We start from the raw sequence: 11126 nt of genomic DNA, 5'->3' as shown, positions 1-11126 counted from the left end.
GTTAGTTGTGATCTCTCCTCTTTCATTCATGATTTTATTGATTTGGGTCCTTTCTCTTTTCTTTTTGATGAGTCTGGCCAGGGGTTTATCAATCTTATTGATTCTTTCAAAGAACCAGCTCCTAGTTTCATTGATTTTTTCTATTGTTTTTTTGGTTTCTATTTCATTGATTTCTGCTCTGATCTTTATGATTTCTCTTCTCCTGCTGGGTTTAGGGTTTCTTTCTTGTTCTTTCTCCAGCTCCTTTACGTGTAGGGTTAGGTTGTGTACTTGAGACCTTTCTTGTTTCTTGAGAAAGGCTTGTACCACTATATATTTTCCTCTCAGGACTGCCTTTGCTGTGTCCCACAGATTTTGAACTGTTGTGTTTTCATTATCATTTGTTTCCATGAATTTTTTCAATTCTTCTTTAATTTCCTGGTTAACCCATTCATTCTTTAGAAGGATGCTGTTTAGTCTCCATGTATTTGGGTTCTTTCCAGCTTTCCTCTTGTGATTGAGTTCTAGCTTCAGAGCATTGTGGTCTGAAAATATGCAGGGAATAATCCTAATCTTTTGATACCGGTTGAGACCTGATTTGTGACCCAGGATGTGATCTATTCTGGAGAAGGTTCCATGTGCACTAGAGAAGAATGTGTATTCTGTTGCTTTGGGATGAAATGTTCTGAATATATCTGTGATGTCTATCTTGTGCAGTGTATCATTTAAAGCCTTTATTTCCTTGTTGATCTTTTGCTTGGATGATCTGTCCATTTCAGTGAGGGGAGTGTTAAAGTCCCCTACTATTATTGTATTATTATTGATGTGTTTCTTTGATTTTGTTATTAATTGGTTGATATAGTTGGCTGCTCCCACATTAGGGGCATAGATATTTAAAATTGTTAGATCTTCTTGTTGGACAGACCCTTTGAGTAGGATATAGTGTCCTTCCTCATCTCTTATTATAGTCTTTGGCTTAAAATCTAATTGATCTGATATAAGGATTGCCACCCCAGCTTTCTTCTGATGCCCATTAGCATGGTAAATTGTTTTCCACCCCCTCACTTTAAATCTGGAGGTGTCTTCGCGTCTAAAATGAGTTTCTTGTAGGCAACATACTGATGGGTTTTGTTTTTTTATCCATTCTGATACCCTGTGTCTTTTGATTGGGGCATTTAGCCCATTAACATTCAGGGTAACTATTGAGAGATATGAATTTAGTGCCATTATTAGCCTGTAAGGTGACTGTTACTATATATTGTCTCTATACCTTTCTGATCTACTACTTTTAGGCTCTCTCTTTGCTTAGAGGACCCCTTTCAATATTTCCTGGAGAGCTGGTTTGGTGTTTGCAAATTCTTTCAGTTTTTGTTTGTCCTGGAAGCTTTTTATCTCTCCTTCTATTTTCAATGATAGCCTAGCTGGATAGAGTATTCTTGGCTGCATGTTTTTCTCGTTGAGTGCTCTGAATATATCATGCCAGCTCTTTCTGGCCTGCCAGGTCTCTGTGGATAAGTCTGCCGCCAATCTAATATTTTTACCATTGTATGTTACAGACTTCTTTTCTCGGGCTGCTTTCAGGATTTTCTCTTTGTCACTAAGACTTGTCAATTTTACTATTAGGTGACGGGGTGTGGACCTATTCTTGTTGACTTTGAGGGGGGTTCTCTGCATCTCCTGGATTTTGATGCTTGTTCCCTTTGCCATATTAGGGAAATTCTCTCCAATGATTCTCTCCAATAGACCTTCTGCTCCCCTCTCTGTTTCTTCTTCTTCTGGAATCCCAATTCTTCTAATGTTGTTTCGTCTTATGGTGTCACTTATCTCTCGAATTCTCCCCTCATGGTCCAGTAGCTGTTTGTCCCTCTTTTGCTCGGCTTCCTTATTCTCTGTCATTTGGTCTTCTATATCACTAATTCTTTCTTCTGCCTCATTTATCCTAGCAGTGAGAGCCTCCATTTTTTATTGCACCTCATTAATAGCTTTTTTGGTTTCAACTTGGTTAGATTTTAGTTCTTTAATTTCTCCAGAAAGGGCTTTAATATCTCCAGAGAGGGTTTCTCTAATATCTTCCATGCCTTTTTCGAGCCCGGCTAGAATGTTCAGAATCGTCATTCTGAACTCTTGATCTGACATATTACCCATGTCTGTGTTGATTAGGACCCTAGCCTTCGGTACTGTCTCTTGTTCTTTTGTTTGTGGTGATTTTTTCCGCCTTGTCATTTTGTCCAGATAAGAGGATATGAAGGAGCAAATAAACTACTAAAAGGGTGGCAAAGACCCCGGAAAAATGCGCTGTAACCAAATCAGAAGAGACCCCAAATTGTGGGGGGGAGAAAGGGGATAAAAACAGCTTCTGAAAAAAAAAGAAAAAAAAAAAAGAAAGAAAAAAATTTAAAAAATAAAACAAATAAAAACATATAAAAAAGAAAGAAAAAATATATTTAGATGAACTAGTCAAAAAATGTTAAAAAAGAAAAGGGTAAAAGTTTTAAAAAATTTAGCAGAAGAAGAAAAAAGAAAAAAGAAAAAAAATTGAAAAAAGAAAAAAAAATTGAAAAAAGAAAAAAAAATTGAAGTAGCCACAAGACTAAAGAATCATGGGGAGAAAGCCATGAGTTCCGTGCTTTGCTTTCTCCTCCTCTGGAATTGCGCTGCTGTCTTAGGAATTGAATCTGCTTTCTCCTTGATAGATGAACTTCGTCCTGGCTGGATATTTTGTTGATCTTCTGGGGGAGGGGCCTGTTGTAGTGACTCTCAAGTGTCTTTGCCCGAGGCGGGATTGCACCGCCCTTACCGGCGGCCGGACTAAGTAATCGGCTCGGGTTCGCTTTTGGGAGCTTCTGTTCCCTGAACGCTTTCTGTAGAGTTCCGGAGGACGGGAATGAAAATGGCGGCCTCCCAGTCTCCGGCCCGGAGGAGCCAAGAGCCTGGGGCCCCACTCCTCAGTGCGCCCCCAGAGGACAGCACCCAATCACTCCCGTATCCCCAGCCTCTAGCCGTGCTCCGAGCTCACCCAGCCCGCGACCAGTTCAAGGTAACCCCGAGCTGAGAGTTCAGTCCTCGGCTCTGTCTCTGCAGCCGGCTTCTCCGTTCTAATACCTGCGAGCTCTCTGACACTCCGACACCCCCGATCCTTCTGTGACCCTGCGGGGCCTGGGGCCACGCTGGCCCCGCATGGGCTTCACCCCGGTTTAGCCCCTGGAGCAATGTCCCTCAGTGGAACAGACTTTTAAAAGTCCTGATTTTGTGCTCCGTTCCTCCGCCGCTTGCCGGGAGCCGGCCCCTCCCCCCGCGGTCTATCTTCCCGTCGTTTTAGATTCACTTCTCCGCCAGTCCTACCTTTCAGAAAGTGGTTGATTTTCTGTTTCTAGAGTTGCTGTTCTTCTTTTCGCTCTCCTGTTGGATTTGTAGGTGTTTGCAATGTTTAGATAAGCTATCAAGCTGATCTCCTGCTACCTGATGTAGTCTCAGGCTGCTACTTCTCTGCCATCTTGACTCCTCTCTAATGCTTACTTAATAATGAGCAGATACTTATACAGAATATGATAAGACTTTAAAGCATTAATCAGTGTCTAAAGTCCCTAGTGTATCGTTTAAGAAATTGGGTCATCTAGGTTATTGCTAATCTTTTCTCTCGCTCTCAAAAGTTTAATTTTCTCTGTCACTATTATATCTAAATTTTTATATTTTTAGAATCAGCCTTCAGGGTCGAGGTTTTGTTCTTTATGCCAAATCTATTCTTTCCTTCTTAAGTGATAACTTCACTTTGTGCCTATTTGACACCTTGATTGTTAAATAGTAATTAAATGTACATTAAAAATCCCCATTTTTCCCCATTAAAAAACTTAAGCCATTAAGTATTTCCATGGATATTCTTTCTTGGGGGGTGGGAGGGAAACACCTATATCTGAGCAAAGTCTCTTTTGAAATAGTTCTCCAAAAGGGGAAACCCTCTTACACTGCTGGTGGGAATGCAAGCTGGTACAGCCGCTCTGGAAAACAGTATGGAGTTTCCTCAGAAAGTTAAAAATAGAGCTACCCTATGGCCCAGAAATTGCACTACTTGGTATTTATCCAAAGGATATAAACATAGTGATTCAAAGGGACACCTGCACCCCAGTGTTTATAGTAGCAATGTCCACAATAGCCAAATTATGGTAAGAGCAGAGATGTCCTTTGACAGATGAATGGGTAAAGAAGATGTGGTATATATACATATGTACAATGGAATACTACTCAGTCATCAAAAAAAGAAATCTTAACCATTTGCAATGATGTGGATAGAACTACAGGGTATTATGCTAAGTGAAGTAAGTCAGAGAAAGCTAATTATCATATCATTTCACTCATATGTGGAATTGAAGAAACAAAACAGATGATCATAGGGGAAGAGAGGGAAAAGTAAAATAAGATGAAATCAGAGAGGAAGACAAACCATAAGAAACTCTTCATTATAGGAAATAAACTGAAGGTTGCTGGAGGGGAAGCGGGGGGAGATGGCCTAACTGGGGTTGGGCATTAAGGGGGGCACTTGATATAATGAGCACTGAGGGTTATATGTAAATGATGAATCACTGAACCCTACCTCTGAAACTAATAATACACTATAGGTTCATTAATTCAATTTAAGTCAAATTTAAAAAAAGAAATAGTTCTCCAAATGTTAAAATAATAACAAATAATTTAAGATAAATGGTCTAGTGATAATAATTTCATAATAATGTAAATTTATGTGTATATAGATTGATAGGTTTAAGTGAAAACTGCTGTAATACTCCTTTGAAATTCAATGTTAAAAATGTTTACTGTTTGGTCTAGCAGACTCTTGCTGTCCCCAAAAAAGTGTTTGTACATTTTTTCATAAAAAACAGACCTGAAAGGTTATATGACTGCCTGGGTTTTTCTTTCTTTTTGTAATGGTAGTATAATCTTCTAATATCAGAAACATCCATCTGAAAAGTTTAATACTTTAGGACGTGTTCAATGGATCTCTTTGTAGACAAAAATATTTAAACTAAATTTTAAACTAAATTTTGTTTCTCCTCCAAATTGAAAATATTTATGTTTATCTGATTCTTTAGAACTTTTGAGGACTGATTTGTTATTCAGAGTAAAACAGAGAGTATAAAGAAATAGACTGACTAATCTATTTTCCTGTTCTATGTAGTCAAAATGGACCAATCAGATATTTTTCAATAATTTTAGTGCCTATATTTCATCAAAAATGTCAAAACAATGAATACATCCAATAAGTGGTAAATTCTTCTAATTTAGATACAGAGTACAATATTTTTTATTTAAAATACATTAATAACTTGGCATAGGGCTAGTATTTTAATAGGACATCTTGATCTGTTACTGGGTCAGGCAGAATGACATTATTAAATGAATTTGTTGTCAAGAGGCACCTTCTACAGATTTAATGTAAATTATGAATAAATCACTAATCTAAAGACATGTTAAAGCCTTAATCTAATTATAATGGCATTGAAATTTCTCAACTTTATATTCTTATAGCCCACATCCTTTGTTATAAACATGTAGAAAGAGAAATATTAGCTAATTGTTTTTTTTACATCCTTTAAAGTGTCCAAATTTCTTCATTTGCATAAATCGAGAACTCTTCATGGGTATGAAAAGTGACACTAAACATAAATCCTCATATCTTCTTTAATTATAAAAAAAATATAATATAACACATGTAATTCATATCTTTTAAAAATGATATAAACCTTATTCAAGTCTGCTGAGAAATTTGATCTTTGGTGACTAGTAAGAAAATACTTTAAGAAAGCAAGAGTTCAGAAATAAAACATTTATTCTGAAAGAAGCACAGATCTGTTACCTGTCTTGTATTGATTTTTTAAATTATGTAATTGACTCCTTATCTCTTGTATCAGTACATTTTAAAAGAGGGAAATGGGGATATATTTATCATCCAGCCCTCTGATAGACTGCTGTGAAGATTAATAGGATACTGTTTACAATGGAATGGCAACCATTAAGTAGTGTAAATTCTACTTCCCTCAGAGCTGGGTGGTGAAGAGTATTTTTCATTATTAAGTGTATAACTTTTTTTTTCCTCTTAGATCCCAAGAAAAGGGCAAAAATCATCTTGGAAGAGAGAGAGAAAGTAAATTAATAGGAATTGGGAAATTAGGAAATTAATAGCTAATCATTGAGGTCTCTAATGTATCAGACATTGTTATACATTATATCAGCTAACTTATTTAGTGGTCTCAAATACCTTACCTTATGAATAGATAATACTATTATCCCCACTTTAGAGATAAGAAAAGCAAATAACATGTTAAGTAACATGTTCAAAATTCACAAAGATGATAGCTATGGAACTAAGATTCAGTTCCAGGTAGTCTTGTCTCAAAGTCATGCCCTCAACTATGATGCTCAGTTGCTTTTACAACAAATATTACTAGTAACTATGTATTAATGACTTCTTATCTGTCTTTCTAGTCCTGACTTCCTAAAGCAATTAGTTCAACCAACTTGCTTTCCTGTTATATACCAATAACAATTTTAATCAAAAGTGATTAAATCAGGACCCCCTTACTTGAGGCTAATATGTAATAAAGGAGGCAGACAGGTAAATATAACCACGAAATGAGATGAATTTTAATAGATGAATGCATGAAGTACTGAGAGGGCACCCTTTTTAGAGGAAGACTGAGATAATCGAGCATCCTATGCAAATAGCTGGTATTGAAAGAGCAGGGCTTCATTTAGCAAAGCCCAAGCTCAGAAGGGATAGAATTTGAAAGCAAAGACATACTGATGAGAAATGAGAATGCAGAGGAGGGAGAGAACACACTAGAAAGCATACAGTGTTCAGTCGTCTATTTGGTATTTTTCACTTCTTTGAAAATCACATGTTTAAAACAGAGTTCATTTTCTTCTGGTAAAACGTGGTCCTTTTGTAGTGGTTCCCATTTTGGTTAATCATGCTCTAAACGACGACCTGACCAAGGGAAAACTATGTGAGCTATCTTCATTGCTTCTTTTTTGTTGTTGTTTCTTTTTTTTTTTTATTCGTTTATTTGTTTATTTGCAGCATAACAGTGTTCATTGTTTTGGCATCACACCCAGTGCTCCATGCAGTACGTGCCCTCTTCATTGCTTCTTATCTTCTCATTTTATACCAACAAGCTTCCAAGCTCTATCAATTCTACACCCTAAATATCTAGTCTCCATCCCTCTCTCGATCTAGGCTGCTCCCTCTTTAGTCATTACTGCATTTGTTTTCGGTATCTTCTGAGGCTATTCCTTATGCTTGTTCTCCCTCAGTGCCCTGTATGTATATAGGAAGCAATCATTCTTAAATACCAACCAGTCATTACTCTGCTTAAATCTTCAACAGCTCCCTATGACCCTTGGTAAAAATCTCCAAATCTTTAGCACACTCGGCTCTTTGCCTTCTGCTGCAATTTGTATTTCTAGTGGTTTCTTCACTACCTAATGCAGGCACACTGGAGTCCAGCTTTCCTGAACTATTTACAGTTATTCTAACACGGATATAGAAGAGCTTAGTGAGTACGCTTGTGGCCTACCTGCTCAGTCTGACTCGATTTCAAATCCTGTCAATTCACTTGTTAGTTGTGTGGTTTTAAGAAAGTTATTTAACTTCTCAGAGACTACCTATTTTCATCCAGAAAAGAAAAAATATACAGATTTTTTGTAAGAAGCAAATAAGCTCATGTACTTTACAAATTCCTAGCATTAAATTAGCATTTACTAACTTTTGTGTCTTTTTTCTTTTCTTTTTTCTCCTTGCTATGTGCAAATATGCTGTTCTGTCTCCTTGGAATTCCATCGTTCTACCCCAGGGTTTGTCTGATAATCTTTTCCTCATGCTTCATTATTATTTGATGTGCTATAGTACTCCAGTCGCAAATGGATGAAATATCCCTGCTCCCAGGGGATCTTGCCTGGAGTCCTGAAGGAGGATCTAGAGAATCTTATTAAGTCTCCCCATACTGCCTCTATTACAGTAGTGATCACACGAATGTAATGATTCATTTGCCTGCTTCTGAGCCCTGGAAAAGGGACAGTCTTTGCACTTACCGTGCTCTGGAAATATGGTAAGGGCACAATAAATACTTGTTGACTGAGTATTAACAACACGCTCAAGTAGATGTTTTGTTGGCATCTTACCAGTTTCTGCTATTTTCTCGAGATAATTTTAAGACTACCAAAAATCAGATCTTTGCACATTTATTCATTTATTAAATATTCATTGGGATTCTGTGCTAGGACACTTTGCTAGGTTCAGAGATAAAAACAACAACAACATCCAAAAAATATTTCGTTCATATTGTTGATATTTGAAGTCAAGGTTTGTTGTGTTAATAACCCCTGAGCCTGAAATAATGCTGCAACTATTGGTTAATAAACTATCCAGTTAAGAACTGATTTATCAATCTTGCAGACCCTTCCACAACCACTGTTCTTTTTTCTCATGTACATATGCTTGATGTACAGGTAGTATTACTAAAAGACCGAGTTTACCAAAATAACATGGTAAATAGCCTTTGCATGACTTTGTATATCAGTTGGGCCAAATTTAGCAGGTAATTTTGACACTGGAAATACTTACGAATCTATACAAGCATCCGCAGGTTGGAATAGGACATCTCAGGTATAGCTGTATAGATGCAGGTGTAAAGTGTACAGGTGAGATGTTTAGCCCTAGGTCCTCGATTTGATTTTGAGCAAAACACTTAGTTTCTTTTTCTCTTACCCTCCTCAGCTGGAAAAAGAGAAAAATGATCCCTTTGATCTCTTAGACCTCTCTACAGTTCTTCAGTATATGGGTTCGAGATGCATGACTTTATGCGTTTGCCCCCAACCCCTTGTCACTGAAATCCTCCAATGAACTTCTCTCAGTGCTCATTCTCTTGACTTCTCTAGGCACTGGGTGTTACTGTGTCCTTTTTGAAACTTTTCTGCTTCGATTTGATTTCCATGATGTTGGACACATTCTTTTCACACCTTTCTATTTTATCCTCATTTATTCCCCAGGACTATCCTGTTTTTTTCTATCATCCAGAGATCTCTTAAAGGTCTTTATTCAAGCTGTTTCTCTTTTCAGCTTTTCCCTTGCTGAGTCAACTTACTCCTACTACTTTAACTGTCACCTCATGTGGATGACTCCCAAAATCTCTATCGGAAACCGAATCTCTCTGGCATACTCCAGTTCTCTATTTCAGCTGCTTATTTGGCATCACCATCTGGCTCTCCTGGATTCACCTTAAATTAAGTGTCTAAAACTGAATCAGCATTATCTCCAGGGTGGACATCTTTCTCTGGACTTTGTTGACATTAATTGTATTAGCATCCTCTGGTTCCTGAAATTCCAAATGGAGTTACATAGCAAGTTCCTGCAGCATGTACCAACATCCAGAATCCTCCCTTATCCCTTCTTTTCCATTTCGCTGGCTCTTTAATGCAGTTCTCTCACCAAGACTACAGAAAAATCCCTGCCCACATACTCTCCCTGCCTACTGCTGCTCTCAACTTTATTCTCTCCCTAGGATTTGGTGTACTCAAAGTTTAGGTAAGGCTCCTTCTCCTCAGCTAGCCATGGCCATAGGGATCCACACATGCCCAGCTAGCCACCCTCCCATCCCAGGTCCCTAGCCGTAGTCCTTAAACCATGGGAGTAAAGACAACACAAACCATCCTAAATAATAGATAACCTAATGCATAGGACATACAGTAGAGATGCTGAAAGTAATTATTAAGATAGTTTAAGATATGGTCCTTTTATAGAAAAATGTTTTTCCTATTCATTCTAAGGATTCAAGAAATACATGTCAAATCAAATGCGTACAAATTATAATATATTGATCACTGATAGCACCATTGATTATATTCTCTTTTCCACTTCCCTATTCCCTCAAGTTTCTACTTTGGGGCATTTCTCAAAAGAATTCCCTCAAGTTCCTACTTTGGGGCATTTCCGTAGCAGCTTAAAATGTTAGGAGGAATGGGTGGTGCAGTTGCTGGAGTGTCCAACTCTTGATTTCAGCTGGGGTCATGATCTCGGTGCTGTAGGATTGAGCCCCACATGGGGCTCTGTGCTCGGTGCAGAATCTGTCTTAGATTCTCTCTCCCTTTGCCTCTTCTTCTCATGCTCTCTCTCTCAAATAAATAATCTTTTTTTTTTTTTTTTAATATTAAGAGAAGAAAAACATTAGATCTGGAACCAGAGATGCCTTCTGTTTTCAACATCACAGTCAGTTCTGTGAACTTGGGTCAATTTTCTGAGTGGGTCTGTTGTTGCTTTCTTTCATATCCGTATAATATGGAAATAATGCTTGTCCTGATTACTTCTCAGAGTTATTGGGAGGCTCTAATTAGATGTAAAAAGATCTTCAGAGACTCTCAAACCTCTGGGAATTTGGCTAATTGTCTAAATCAACTGGGAGATTTTTCTGAGGTCCTGTCCCCAGAAATCTCAGCTTTAAAGTCTGTCCTGTTGATCTGCCATTTGAAAACCTTATTATACAAAATTTTAACAGTGAGTAATATAACTTCTGGAGTCTAACATTTGTCTTTCAACATCTTTCACCATCATCATTTGTGAGTTCAATAGCCTTGAGATCATCTTTGGACTGCTTTTAGTTCTGAATTATATATATGTAATTCTGAGTTAAAGCTCAAAATTTTTTGATAAAGACAAGTTTTGGTCTTTACCAGAAAGGAAATTCTTCCTTCTGGCAGAAGGCTGATAAATGGATTTAGTCATTTCAGATGATTAGAGCACTTTACAGTCTAAGTTGACAACATAAACCCACTCTTACATACCATGGATTAAGCTAAATTCTCTAAAGTTATGGGTACTTCAGAAAACCTAGAAACATAGATATTTCAGAGGTAATAAAATGTCTTGAATGACAAAATGCTTCTCACTCTAATACTTCTTTGTGGTTTTGAATATCATCTTTCCAAGTACTATAAGGGTTTTATTTCCTAAGCATTCACCATAACATGATACATTTTTCCAGTAGCAGTACATAATTTTACCTGTCAAATAATTGGTACTGGAGCTTTGATAAACCATAATTTTTTAAGGCAGTAGCTTAAATGTAAGACTGAGCTGTTAGAATAGAAATCAAGCATATAAC

The sequence above is a fragment of the Meles meles genome, chromosome 2, assembly GCF_922984935.1.
Source record: "Meles meles chromosome 2, mMelMel3.1 paternal haplotype, whole genome shotgun sequence".
Lineage (NCBI taxonomy): Eukaryota > Metazoa > Chordata > Mammalia > Carnivora > Mustelidae > Meles > Meles meles.
The sequence above is the reverse complement of the archived record's forward strand: the minus strand, read 5'-3'. Positions refer to the sequence as shown.